The 15,587-nt window shown below is 45.7% G+C and overlaps 1 protein-coding gene across 6 annotated transcripts in view; it reads right to left on the reverse strand.

The window, feature by feature from the left end:
* Positions 1 to 15,587, reverse strand: part of LOC308098960 (NLR family CARD domain-containing protein 3-like) — a 189,232-nt gene that overhangs the window by 57,207 nt on the left and 116,438 nt on the right. For 3 of the 6 annotated variants that reach the window (XM_080447436.1, XM_080447437.1, XM_080447432.1), the window contains exons 1-2: positions 3,680 to 3,763; positions 31 to 131 (exon numbers count right to left, since the gene is read on the reverse strand). The exons of 1 other annotated variant lie outside the window; for it this stretch is intronic. The gene's annotated coding sequence lies outside the window, so the exon portion shown is untranslated. Of the gene's footprint in view, positions 1 to 30; positions 132 to 3,679; positions 3,764 to 15,587 lie in introns of those variants that run through there. 2 more of the 6 variants (XM_080447433.1, XM_080447434.1) reach the window with 2 other exon arrangements.

Consider the following 15,587-nt stretch of genomic DNA (forward strand, 5'->3'; position numbering starts at 1 on the left):
CAACAAAGATAAGCATGTATAAACACCTACCTACATGGATGTACTAAGGAAAGATGCTGGTGCAGAAAGCACAAAGGAGCTGGAGATGTATGGAGAACCGAGATGACTGGAGACGCCTATGGAGGGCTCGTCTGAGGACGACGTAGAGAGAGAGAACAGTAAGCAAGGTAAACACATACATATAATACAGAGAGACAGTGTAGTGTCTCAGTAAACTATAGGATCATAGAATACAGAGAGACAGTGTAGTGTCTCAGTAAACTATAGGATCATAGAATACAGAGACAGTGTAGTGTCTCAGTAAACTATAGGATCATAGAATACAGAGACAGTGTAGTGTCTCAGTAAACTATAGGATCATAGAATACAGAGACAGTGTAGTGTCTCAGTAAACTATAGGATCATAGAATACAGAGACAGTGTAGTGTCTCAGTAAACTATAGGATCATAGAATACAGAGACAGTGTAGTGTCTCAGTAAACTATAGGATCATAGAATACAGAGACAGTGTAGTGTCTCAGTAAACTATAGGATCATAGAATACAGAGACAGTGTAGTGTCTCAGTAAACTATAGGATCATAGAATACAGAGAGACAGTGTAGTGTCTCAGTAAACTATAGGATCATAGAATACAGAGAGACAGTGTAGTGTCTCAGTAAACTATAGGATCATAGAATAGACTACCGAAGTCTGACGTCATTTACACATCCTTTGTTTGTCTACCTGGTTCGCAGTTTTCCACCCCAATTCTGAATCCCCATAGACGTATTTAATATCGTGTCAAATAAGAACTGTGTTCCAAAAATAAACAAATGACCCCGGCGGTTTGACTCTTATGGATATGAAGCATCAACTGACGGTGAGAAAACGTTAATGTTACTTCCGCCGAATTAGTTACATTTTCGCCAGAAACAGACTGTATCAAATATAAGTGACTGACTATCATAAACGATACAGAACCTCCTCCCTGACAATAGCGCCGGGACAGTGTGTTTATTTTTGGACCACAATTCTTATATGAGACGATTCTAAGATGACCCAATGTTATTCTCCATAGAGAAATTACTTCCGCAAACCTGGGGATGAACGAATGACGTCAGGACTTCGGTGGTCTATACAGAGACAGTGTAGTGTCTCAGTAAACTATAGGATCATAGAATACAGAGACAGTGTAGTGTCTCAGTAAACTATAGGATCATAGAATACAGAGACAGTGTAGTGTCTCAGTAAACTATAGGATCATAGAATACAGAGACAGTGTAGTGTCTCAGTAAACTATAGGATCATAGAATACAGAGAGACAGTGTAGTGTCTCAGTAAACTATAGGATCATAGAATACAGAGAGACAGTGTAGTGTCTCAATAAACTATAGGATCATAGAATACAGAGACAGTGTAGTGTGTCAGTAAACTATAGGATCATAGAATACAGAGAGACAGTGTAGTGTCTCAATAAACTATAGGATCATAGAATACAGAGACAGTGTAGTGTGTCAGTAAACTATAGGATCACAGGTAAACAATGAACCTAGCATCTGATAAAGATAAAAACAGTAACAAAAACATGAGAACAAATGACCAAGGTATGTCTGCATGGTCGTCATATACTGTATAGCTCAAGGGCCACACGTACACACACACACACACAGCAGAGTTTGTGCATGTGAACTCAGCCCATGTTAAACCTTGTGCACGCCCACGTGCGTTCCTCGCTCATGCATGAGACATTTAGAAAAAAAAGTCACTCTGCTAGTATTTATGAGGGTTAATTGGAATAAAAACAAGTTTTTCAGCTCAATGTGATGTTTTGAGACTTCTTTTTTCCCTCTACAATATAGCTCAAGGGCCACACACACGCACACACACACACACACACGCACACACACGCACACACACACACGGCACAAGCGGCAGTGTTGCAAAATGCATGTTAAATCTGCACTACTGTACTACATTAACGCTGGTACAACGGTGTGGTTGTTATATGTTACAAAAAACAACACTGGCTCCAGAGTTCATTTTGACAGCAATTTCTGATTTAGTCTTTAGAATAAAACTCCATTTAGTTTGAGACATATTTTTGTTTTCTGACATTGTTTAGTCTTTTAGTCTTAGTCAACAACATTAACACTGCTGGTGTCCACATGCATCTCACCTCCGCGCTGCCATGGCACGCGCGCACACACACACACGCACAACGCACACACGCACGCACGCACGCACGCACACAGCAGAGTGTGTGCATGTGAACTCAGCCCATGTTAAACGTGCACACCCTCGTGCACGCCCACGTGCGTTCCTCGCTCATGCATGAGATATTTAGAAAAAAATGTCACTCATTGGCCCTCATTTATCAACGGAGCGTATAAACCGGCTTATATTTTTCCATATATTCGGCCGTACACCAACGTCGAAGTCACATTTATCAACGAATCCTATACAGCCAATTCTAGTGTACATTGGGTCGGAGCCTTGATAAATGTCACGGCTGAAAACGAGCGTCATTTAAATAACACGCCCTTAAATATTCACAAAACGCCCCGACTTCACGACATGAAGAACCAGAATACGACCCAAAAAAAGCATGAAAAGCCAATAAGAAAGAGTTTTGCCGGCTCACTTCGCTGCCTGTCAAGTCACACACACGCGCACACGCCTCTCTCTCTCTCACACACACACACACATACACACACATGCCCAACTGTGTCTTTCATGTAATCCGTAGCGGTACAATCTTTGTCACGTAGGCTTGTAGCCTACATGAATGACATATTATGATACCAAGCACATCGCCATGAATGGGGTTTATATATTAATTTATTTAACCCATACCGAGCAGTGCACAAGCAGTCATGTAGGATATTCCCCGTGAGACTCGGACGGGCGGCAGTGATCCCGTGCCGCCACGTTAATAAGAGATTCAATCGTCAGGTTTATATCCTTAACCCAGCCAGGTTGTGTAGCCTACATAACTCTCTATGACGTAACTCCATAACATAGGACAAGCTACTGTAAGTTTGTAGACCTCACTGTCCATGAAAAGATGGTCTGGGCTCCCGAAAATGCTCTGGCAGAAGCGCTCGTATATTTTGAAAATAGCAGATCTACAAGCTCACAATGCGTCGCGATGCACGTTGTGAGCTTGCTATTTTCAAATAACCAATGCAGCCAGATCTGCAAGCTTAACCGAATGACTGTTAAAGCAGTTTGTTTAAATTACTTGTACGGTAGGATGAAGCCAACGTCAGGATATATTGATAAATGCTGAAAATTAAGGTGATCTCGCCGTACGCCCATTATTTGGTCTGCGCCGCATTGATAAATGAGGGCCAGTGTCTCCGCTTTCCTGGAGCGACCACACACACACACACACACACACACATACACACACACACACACACACACACACACACACACACACTCTAACTAACTAAACAGACTGATACAGAAGGTAGAGAGATAGAGAGAAAAGGTACAAATTAAAAGTTCTCCTACATTGTTTGTATTTTACATTCAACCAAACTTTGATACATAATAACAAGTGGTTGTAATACATTGTATAAAACACAGCACAACATTAACCTTCATAAAGATAAAGGTGAGAACAGCAGACATGAACCTTTATCCCAGCAGACCAGACTAGAGGAATGTGTTAGTATATTGATGGATAACACTTACCCTACATGAATGTGTATGCTTTGATCCAGCCTGTTCTGTTCACTGCAACGCTGTGTGTGGTCTAAATGGTTGAATGTACAACGCTGTGTGTGGTCTAAATGGTTGAATGTACAACGCTGGAACTCTTCTATCATAAGGGGCGTGTCTAAAGCTACGCTCCTGTGTTTCTCTCTTACATAACTTCAGTCAGGTTGCGTAAGACATTGCCCCGCTATGTAGTCACAACATGTACTGGTCCTTTTAGATGATCATTGTATCTTTTTAACAGCTCTGTTAACATGAAGCCACTTTATAACAATCAGAACGATAACGTTATATTAAATAAATAAAGGTCCTGTACCTGCGGCAGTAATTCTTTATACTGTAAACAAACTGTATTGCAGACCAAAAAGAAAACACTAAACTGTTTGCTTTTGAAATTAAATGCAGTATTTTATCTGACCCAATATTAATCAACCAAAATAATAATTCAATTCAATTCAATTAAACAATCATTACACTTGTCTCAAAGTCTCCAATGAGTATAGTAATCCAAAAGTATTCAAACAGATATTGTCGATCTTCCATTTTCCAAAAATCAGGTGATCCCCAAAGTCATCACATGAAAAGGCAATGCATTGCATAAAAAAGTATATTCCTCACCCAACCTTCAAGTAAGGGTCAGCCACATGGGTTTCTTTGTCCAAAAGCTCTGACTGGCTTCAGAGCTAAACCCTCAGAAATGTTCCTCCACCAAACTTCTCTACTTCCAGATCCATAAGTTCTCCGGCCACACTGCTCAGTGGTTTAGTATAGGCTGTATAGGCTGGTTTAGTAAGAGTCTCCTTCTCAAACACCACCAAACACTTTTTTTCAAAACCTAAAATGGAACCCACGGCCGCCTCACTTCCTGTACTTTTATAGTTGTTCCTCATACCTCACTTCCTGTGGAACTTTTGCTACATGCGCTGCTTTTTCCCCACAGCGCCCCCTATGAGTGAACCATGTCAACAGAAAATAGATCATAATGGCCCTCATCACCTTACACAACACATTTTTTTTTCTGTACATTACATTTAGGTGTTAAATATTCAACCATATTTTAACCAATATATTCCCCTGTTATCACCAAGTATGTTATGTTTCTTGTTTACCTTTTTCTTTCAATACTCATCATACCTGGACAGGAAATACATTATTTCACACATTTATGTGGCAGTGTCACAACATGTCATCACAACTTACACATTTACAAAATACATTATTGTTATGACCCTGGCCTAGGGGGACCAGCAGGGAACATAGCAAAAAGACAGGGGAGACGCAGTTTAACATAAAATTTGTGTTTATTCAATAATCAAAATGAACGAACAGATCATGAATAAACAGATGAGGTGTGGAAATAAGTAAAGTCAGTAGAGTAGTGTAATGTGTGTATGCATGAGTGGATTATTGCATGTGTGAACATAAATGTGGGATAAGGAGGTGTAGGTTGGGTGAGGAGCAAAAGGTAAATGAACGAAAGAGAGGACTGGGGAGGCAGGCTTTTATAGGGCGTGGCCACCTGGGCCCAGGTGCATGGCTGATGGCCAACATCTCACTGCTCCCCAAGTCTTAGCTCCATACAGCAGTACTGACTCCACTGTGAGGGTCCATGTCTCAGCTCCATACAGCAGTACTGACTCCACTGTGAGGGTCCATGTCTCAGCTCCATACAGCAGTACTGACTCCACTGTGAGGGTCCATGTCTCAGCTATTACCTGTTTCAGCTTTCAATTATTGATTTTGTGGAATTGAATATACATTTATTTAAGCTAAGAACCTGCCGATCCCGTTGTTTTTACTTTAGTAAATAGTTATCACTAAAAGCCTCGGTTTGATAATTGTTGTGTAAAACTGGGGCAGCATCATAATGGGGAATTGGAGTCCTTATTATTCGTGTCCATTGCACGAATGGACACCGGGTGCTCTTACACACTGATGCGGAGAAGTAACTGGCAGCAGATATCCCGAGCAGGGGAGCGTCTGAAGGAGACTGAAGATCAGTGATAGGCCACGCCCCCAGCTTTAAACCACAAACCCCTGGCCGATAGGCCACGTCCCAACCTTCAAACCACACCCCCACTTTGATAGGCCACGCCAATGGCCAGCTTCAAACAACACCCCTTAGCCGATAGGCCACGCCCCTGACTTTAAACCACACCTTAGTCAATAGACCACGCCAACGGCTTTAAACCACAATCCAAGGTGATAAGTCACGCCCCCAGCTTCAAACCATACCCCCAAGGTGATAGGCCATGCCCCCAGCTTTAAAACCACAACCCCCAAGTTGACAGGCCACGCCCCAAGCCGAAAAGCCACGACCACATTTTCAAACCACACCCCCACGGTGATAGGCCACGCCCACGGCTTTAAGCCAAAAACCTCAAGCCAATAGGCCATGCCCACAACTTTAAACCACACCCCCATGGTGACGGGCCACGCCCACAGCTTCAAACCACACCCCCAAGGTGATAGGTCATGCCCAAATCTTAAAACCACCCCCCCCTAGCCAATATGCCACACCCCCAGCTTTAAACCACAAGCCCCAAGTTGACAGGCCACGCCTCCAAGCCAAAATGCCACACACACAGCTTCAAACCCCACCCTTAAGGTGATAGTCCACGCCCCCGGCTTTAAACCTCAATCCCCAAGTCGATAGGCCACGCCCCAAGCTTCAAAACCACACCCCCAAGCCGAAAGGCCATGGCCCCAACTTCAAACCACAAACCCCAAGCTAATAGGCCATGCCCCCAGCTTTAAACCATAACCCCTAAGTTGACAGACCAAGCCCCCAAGCCGAAAGGGCACGCCCACAGCTTAAAAACCACACCCCTAAGGTGATAAGCCACGCCCCCAGCTTTAAACCACAATCCCCAAGTCGATAGGCCACGCCCCAAGCTTCTAAACCACAACCCTTAGCCGATAGGCCACGCCCACAGCTTCAAATTACAACCCTTAGCCGATAGGCCACGCCCCTGACTTTAAACCACACCTCCCTAGTCAATAGGCCACGCCCACGGCTTTAAACCACAATCCAAGGTGATAAGCCACGACCCCAGCTTCAAACCACACCCCAAAGGTGATAGGCCACGCCCCAGCTTTAGACCACAACCCCCCAGCTTTAGACCACAACCCCTAAGTCCACAGGCCTCTCCCCCAACTTCAAACAACGCCCCCAAGCCGATAAGCCACACCCACAGCTTCAAACCAGACCCCCCAGTCGACAAGCCACGCCCTAAAGCCAATAAATCATGCCCACAGCCTAAAACTACACCCCATTGGTGATAAGCCACGCCCACAGCTTTAAACCACAATCCAAGGTGATAAGCCACGCCTCAGCTTCAAACCACACCCCTAAGGTGAAAGGCCACTCCCACAGCTTTGAACTACACCCCCTAGCCAATAGCCACACCCAAAGCTTTAAACCACACCCCCAGGGTGATAAGCCACACCCCCAAGCCTCAAAACCATGCCCCCAAGCTGATGGGCCACGCCTACATCTTCAAACCACACCCCCAAGGTGATAGACCACGCCCCTACCTTTAAACTTAAACCACACTCCGAAGGTGATAGGCCAAGCCCCCAGCTTTAAACCACAACCCCGAAGTTGAAAGGCCACGCCCCCAAGCCAAAATGCCATGCCCACAGCTTCAAACCACACCGCCAAAGTGATAAACCACGCCCCCAGCTTCAAAACACATAGCCTTAGTCGTTAGACCACACCCCCAAGGTGATAGGGCCACGCCCAAAGCTTGAAACCACACCCCCAAAGTGATAAGCCACGCCCCCAGCTTTAAACCAAACCCCCATGTCAACAGGACACTCCACCAGCTTCAAACCACACCCCAAAGGTGATAGGCCACGACCTCAGCTTTAAACTACGACCCAAAAGTCGACAGGCCACGCCCCCAAGCCAAAAAGCCACGGCCACAGCTTCAAACCACACCCCATGGCCAATAGGCAACGCCCAGAGCTTCAAACCACACCCCCACATTGATAGGCCACGCCAACGGCTAGCTTCAAACCACCCCCACGTTGATGGGCCATACCCCCAGCTTTAAACCACAACCCCAAGTCGATAGGCCACACCCCCAGCTTCAAAACCAGCTTCAAAACCACACCCACAAGCCGAAAGGCCACCCTCCCAGATTTAAACCACAACCCCCAAGTCGACAGGCCATGACCCAAAGCCAAAAGGCCACGCCCAAAGCTTCAAACCACATGGTAATAGGCCACACCCCCAGCTTCAAACCACAACCCCCAAGTCGATAGGTCACTCTCCCAGCTTCAAAACCACACCCCTAAACCAAAAGGCCACGCCCACAGCTTCAAACCACACAACCCTAGTCGTTAGACCACACCCCCAAGGTGATAGGCCACGCCCCCAGCTTTAAACCACACACCCATAGCCGACAGGCCACGCCCATGGCTTAAAACCACAATCCAAGGTGATAAGCCACTCCCCCAGCTTCAAACCACACCCCCAAGGTGATAGGCCACGCCCCCAGCTTTAAACCAAAACCCCCATGTCAACAGGCCACTCCACCAGCTTCAAACTACACCCCAAAGGTGATAGGCCACGCCCCCTGCTTTAAACTACGACCCCAGAGTCGACAGGCCACGCCCCAAGCCAAAAAGCCACGCTCACAGCTTCAAACCACAACCCATAGCCAATAGGCAACGCCCACAGCTTCAAACCACACCCTCAAGTTGATAGGCCACGCCCACGGCTAGCTTCGAACCACCCCCACGTTGATAGGCCACACCCCCAGCTTTAAACCACAACCCCAAGGCTTGCGCGTGGGCGTGCGCGCGCACACACAGACACACACACACGCGCACACACACACACACACACACACACACACACACACACACACACACACACACGGCGAAAGGCCACGCCCCTCACCTTTAAAGCACAAACCCCAAGCCAATAGGCCGTGCCCACGGCTTTAAACCACAATCCAAGGTTATAAGCCATGGCCCCAGCTTCAAACCACACCCCCAAGGTGATAGGCCACGCCCACAGCCCCCAGCTTCAAATCACACCCCCAAGGTGATAGGCCAAGCCCACAGCTTCAAACCAAACCCCCAAGGTGATAAGCCATACCCCCGAGCTGAAAAGCCATGCCCACAGCTTCAAACCACACCCCCTTGCCAATATGCAACACCCGTAACTTCAAACTACACCCCCACGTTGATATGCCAAACCCGCAGCTTCAAACCACACCTCCAAGGTATTAGGCCACGCCCCCATCTTTGAACCACACCCCCAATCCGAAAAGCCACTCGCAAAACTTCAAACCACACCCCCAAGGTGATAAACCACTCCCCCCACCTTTAAAGCACAAAACCCGAGCCAATAAGTCATGCCCCCAGCTTTGAACCACAAAGTTGATAGGCCAAAGCCCCAGCTTCAAAACCATGCCCCCAAGCCGATGGGCCACGCCTACAGCTTCAAACCACACCCCCAAGGTGATAGGCCATGCCCCCGGCTTCAAACCACAAACCCCAAGCCAATAGGCCACGCCCCCAGCTTCAAACCACACCCCCAAGGTGATAGGCCACGCCCCTACCTTTAAACTTAAACCACACTCCGAAGGTGATAGGCCACGCCCCCAGCTTTAAACCACAACCCCGAAGTTGAAAGGCCACGCCCCCAAGCCAAAATGCCATGCCCATAGCTTCAAACCACACGCCAAAGTGATAAACCACTCCCCCAGCTTCAAAACACATAGCCTTAGTCGTTAGATCACACCCCCAAGGTGATAGGGCCACGCCCAAAGCTTGAAACCACACTCCGAAGGTGATAGGCCACGCCCCCAGCTTTAAACCACAACCCCGAAGTTGAAAGGCCACGCCCGTAAGCCAAAATGCCACGCCCACAGCTTCAAACCACACCGTCAAGGTGATAGGCCACGCCCACGGCTAGCTTCGAACCACCCCCACGTTGATAGGCCACACCCCCAGCTTTAAACCACAACCCCAAGTTGATAAGCCACACCCCCAGCTTCAAAACCACACCCACAAGCTTATAGGCCACGCCCACGGCTAGCTTCGAACCACCCCCACGTTGATAGGCCACACCCCCAGCTTTAAACCACAACCCCAAGGCTTGCGCGTGGGCGTGCGCGCGCACACACAGACACACACACACGCGCAACACACACACACACACACACACACACACACACACACACACACACACACACACACACACACACACACACACACACACACACACACACACACGGCGAAAGGCCACGCCCCTCACCTTTAAAGCACAAACCCCAAGCCAATAGGCCGTGCCCACGGCTTTAAACCACAATCCAAGGTTATAAGCCATGGCCCCAGCTTCAAACCACACCCCCAAGGTGATAGGCCACGCCCACAGCCCCCAGCTTCAAATCACACCCCCAAGGTGATAGGCCAAGCCCACAGCTTCAAACCAAACCCCCAAGGTGATAAGCCATACCCCCGAGCTGAAAAGCCATGCCCACAGCTTCAAACTACACCCCCTTGCCAATATGCAACACCCGTAACTTCAAACTACACCCCCACGTTGATATGCCAAACCCGCAGCTTCAAACCACACCTCCAAGGTATTAGGCCACGCCCCCATCTTTGAACCACACCCCCAATCCGAAAAGCCACTCCCAAAACTTCAAACCACACCCCCAAGGTGATAAACCACTCCCCCCACCTTTAAAGCACAAAACCCGAGCCAATAAGTCATGCCCCCAGCTTTGAACCACAAAGTTGATAGGCCAAAGCCCCAGCTTCAAAACCATGCCCCCAAGCCGATGGGCCACGCCTACAGCTTCAAACCACACCCCCAAGGTGATAGGCCATGCCCCCGGCTTCAAACCACAAACCCCAAGCCAATAGGCCACGCCCCCAGCTTCAAACCACACCCCCAAGGTGATAGGCCACGCCCCTACCTTTAAACTTAAACCACACTCCGAAGGTGATAGGCCACGCCCCCAGCTTTAAACCACAACCCCGAAGTTGAAAGGCCACGCCCCCAAGCCAAAATGCCATGCCCATAGCTTCAAACCACACCGCCAAAGTGATAAACCACTCCCCCAGCTTCAAAACACATAGCCTTAGTCGTTAGATCACACCCCCAAGGTGATAGGGCCACGCCCAAAGCTTGAAACCACACTCCGAAGGTTTAAGGCCACGCCCCCAGCTTTAAACCACAACCCCGAAGTTGAAATGCCACGCCCACAGCTTCAAACCACACCGTCAAGGTGATAGGCCACGCCCACGGCTAGCTTCGAACCACCCCCACGTTGATAGGCCACACCCCCAGCTTTAAACCACAACCCCAAGTTGATAGGCCACACCCCCAGCTTCAAAACCACACCCACAAGCTGATAGGCCACACCCACAGCTTCAAACCACACCCCCAAAGCCGAAAGGCCACGCCCACAACTTCAAAACAAACCCCCAAGTTGATAGGCCACACCCCCAGCTTCAAAACCACACCCACAAGCTAATAGGCCACACCCACAGCTTCAAACCACACCCCCAAAGCCGAAAGGCCACGCCCACAGCTTCAAACCAAACCCCCAAGGTGATAGGCCACGCCCCCATCTTTCAAGCACAAGCCCAAGCCAATAGGCCACGCCCCCAACTTTAAACCACGACCCCCAAGCCAACAGGCCACCCCCCAAGCCGAAAGGCCACGCCCACAGCTTGCGCACGCACACGCACGCACACACACACACACACACACACACACACACACACACACACACACACACACACACACACACACACACACACACACACACACACACACACACACACACACACACACACACACACACACACACACACACACACACACACACACACACACAACCCAGACAGTCCTTATAGTTTAGTTGCATTCAGTAGCCTGTATTATAAGATAACATCATGTTAATGTAAGACATACATATTTAGAGAACATGAACACTAACAACCAATAATACATGAACTAAATAAATACACCATTAGCTCTCAACAACAAACAGCCCAAGAGATCCATTTAAACACCTCTGATAGAACTCAAATAAAGACTAAAACACTGTTGACTGTAAAGATATGGAGTGACATGTTGAGCAAACAGGACTTTATGGAACTAAACTAATAAACTAATGGTTGAGGATTATTTTGCATAAAGCAGAGACAGGAAAACAAACAAAAAACAATGCAATGTGGAAACTACAACTATTATTTTGTCATCCAAAGTGGATGCTGGATTCTACAAGCTAGTAGATTCAACAGTGATGTCACTGTTATGACACAGGAAGGATGAAGCTGTTTATAAAACACAGTGACATCACTGACTAATCCTTGGTACTTCATGTGACCGACTCAACAAGGTTATAGATTCACGTCCTACTTCTCGCGGACCGGTGGTTGGGAACCCCTAGCCTGGTAAAAAAAAAACATCAAATACAAATGAGATTTCAGGGGGGGGGGGGGGGTTTACCAGGCTAGGGAACCCCTGCTGACTATTATATTTAGAGGTTGTGTAGTTCAGGGGTTCTCAAACTTGTTTGGCCCAGGTACCCCTTGGAGGGGAATAATTTGTCCAGGTACCCCCTCAACACTGATAAACATATACTTACAACCACATGTGTAGATTTAGATGCCATTGGAACTATTTGTATTAAAAACATTTCAATCAAAATCATTCAGAGTCATAAACAGAAACCACTACTACTATATGAATCATGTACCAATAGTCATTTTATTCTAATTGCTTTTGTGCAAAACCTGACTGCACACTTTAAGTAACTGATCTTAATGCCTTTAATTAATGACTGATTTCTTCTGTTTTCATTTTCTTTTGTTCCTTTATATGCCATGTTTTACTATTTATACTCAAAGTGTAATAATTACATTAATGTAGAATCCCTCACATGCATCTCAAAAAGCCCTCTTTTTACCACAATAATACATATTTATGCATATTGTACCAATACCATTTCTTCCTTCACGAAACCGATAATGATTCCCATAACTTGTGTATCGGTTGATACTGAATATCGATATGATACCTGTTAAAATATATGGTTAAGGTGTGGTCCAGGGACCCTCAGGGTTCCTTGAGGGGATTCCAAATGAACCCTTACAGATCTGTAACTCTGAGAGTGTACACATGGAACCAAATGGACCCTTACAGGTCTGTAACTCTGAGAGTGTACACATGGAACCAAATGGACCCTTACGGGTCCATTTGGTTCCATGTGTACACTCTCAGAGTTATGGGGGTCCTTGACATTTAAAAGTTTAACAACCACTGATCTATGAATACATAAAAATAGCATTAATAATAGTTAAAGTTCAGATACAACAAAATAATAATAACTGTAAGGGGGGGGGGGCTATGAGCTTGTAGATCATATTGTGGATGAAGTGTGTTTTAGTATCAGGGTTGAAGGGAAAAGGAAATAATAATAGGTATAAACAAAGGACAGAGGAGAGGAGGGAAGGAATGAAGGAAACTATAAAGGAAAGGAACGTGTGTCTTTTAGCTGAAGATGTGGTGAACAGAGACACCTGCTGGACAAACACTGTAAATACACCAACATTACACGGTAAGGAGGAGAGAGCACGCACGCACACACACACACACACACACACACACACACACACACACACACACACACACACACACACACACACACACACACACACACACACACACACACACACACACACACACACACACACACACACACACACACACACACACACACACACACACACACACACACACAGTCCATAATAACATAACCCAGACAGTCCTAATAGTTTAGTTGCATTCAGTAGCCTATATTAAAGATAACATTATGTTAATGTAAGACATACATATTTAGAGAACATGAACACTAACAACCAATAATACATGAACTAAATAAATACACCATTAGCTCTCAACAACAAACAGCCCAAGAGATCCATTTAAACACCTCTGATATGAACTCAAATAAAGACTAAAACACTGTTGACAGTAAAGATATGGAGTGACATGTTGAGCAAACAGGACTTTATGGAACTAAACTAATAAACTAATAAGGTTGAGGATTATTTTGCATAAAGCAGAGACAGGAAAACAAACAAAAAACAATGCAATGTGGAAACTACAACTATTATTATGTCATCCAAAGTGGATGCTGGATTCTACAAGCTAGTAGATTCAACAGTGATGTCACTGTTATGACACAGGAAGGATGAAGCTGTTTATAAACCACAGTGACATCACTGACTAATCCTTGGTACTTCATGTGACCGACTCAACTTTTCTCCGTTCTTTGGAAAATCCTGGTGACGCAAAGGTTATAGATTGCACCCGATACATATGTTCTCATCCCATTGAATGGGGCCATTATCACCGTTCTCATGCCATAGCGATGGTCCAGTAGGTCCCTACTGGCCTACCAGGAGGCTCCGGTAGGCTGTTATCAGCCATTCTATGGGTGATTCAATGTTGTGATAGTAGCCAACTCATTACTATGGAGTGTTTGTTCAGTAACAGTGTTAAATAGCTCTATATTCTGATAGTACTCATTGTTTGTTCAGTAAAGGACCTTTTACTGAACAAACAATGAGTACTATCAGAATATAGTTGTTGTGTAGTTGTTGTGTAGTTGTGTATGGGCTGTTGTTGTGTAGTTGTGTATGGGCTGTGTAGTTATCATGTATTTTACTGAAGGCTCCAGAACATGGAGGGATGCTTTTTAGTAAAAGTGGTATTAAGGGCATGTGCCTCCACGGAGCGGGCGGTAGAGTATGGTGCGGTTGTGGTGGGCCGGTCTTGGCCCAAATATAGTCTATTATAGTCTATTATAGTCTATTAGTAGGTTGTAATTGAGGTCATAAAACCCCCCAAAAAACATCTGTTTGTTATTGCTGGAGAGGAAAAACATAAAGCTTTTTGTTAAATGGTTAAAAAGTGAATCCTAGATCCAGACTAAATAAATGACAACAATTCATTGATTAAGAAAAAGCGTTTAAGAAGACATTTAAAAGAGGATACTGAGTTTTCCTGAGATCCTCAGGCTGTGAGTTAAACAGCAGCATGACTAAAGCCCTGTATCACTGCTGGATGATCGGCAAAGCCCAGGCTCATAGAGAGTTAAAATATCACACATATAAGCAGGAGCGTCACAGCTTTAAAAACAAGTAGTAAACTCATTAAATTAATACTAAAACTCACATATAATCAATGAAGGGCAGTAAGGACTGGTGTAATGTGTTCACTTCTCTTGTGTGTCTAAAGCCTAGGAGCAGTGTTTTGTATCAGATGCAACATTTAGCTTTCTGATACCCGAATAAAGTGCAGAAAGGAGATTAAAGCATGGATGACCTTTTCTAGGTTTGCAGCAGTAAGGACTGACCTGACTTTAAGATAAGAAGGGCCCAAAGGAGTGGTCAGCAAGTATACATGTGACAAAAATAAATGGATAATCAACCATAAAGGCAAAAAATGATGTACCATTTCAATTTAAACTTTACGATCGTATTTAGTTTGAAACACATGTTTAAATTAATTGTATTTTGCTCTGGTAATTCACACAACAATCCACCCTCCATGTGGAATGAAGGTAATCCTGATTGTTTGGGATCAAACTGATCCCAATCCTATGTTTTTATTTTGAACTCATTTTGAAGATTTGACCCAGATTAAAGCTGGTTGACCACCGCCTGTCATCAGGTTGGACTTTGCTTTCCTCATGGACCTAACTGTGGATTATACCAGTAAAAGCTACTTTATGTGGACTATGTGAACTTGACACTTGCTGATACTCTGCACCTTAATCTCATGCACAACGCACTCTGGCACCTTAATGTCAATGTCATGAACAGTATATACTGTACCAGC

The sequence above is a fragment of the Gymnoscopelus braueri genome, assembly GCF_963280865.1.
Source record: "Gymnoscopelus braueri genome assembly, chromosome: 13".
Taxonomy (NCBI): Eukaryota; Metazoa; Chordata; class Actinopteri; order Myctophiformes; family Myctophidae; genus Gymnoscopelus; species Gymnoscopelus braueri.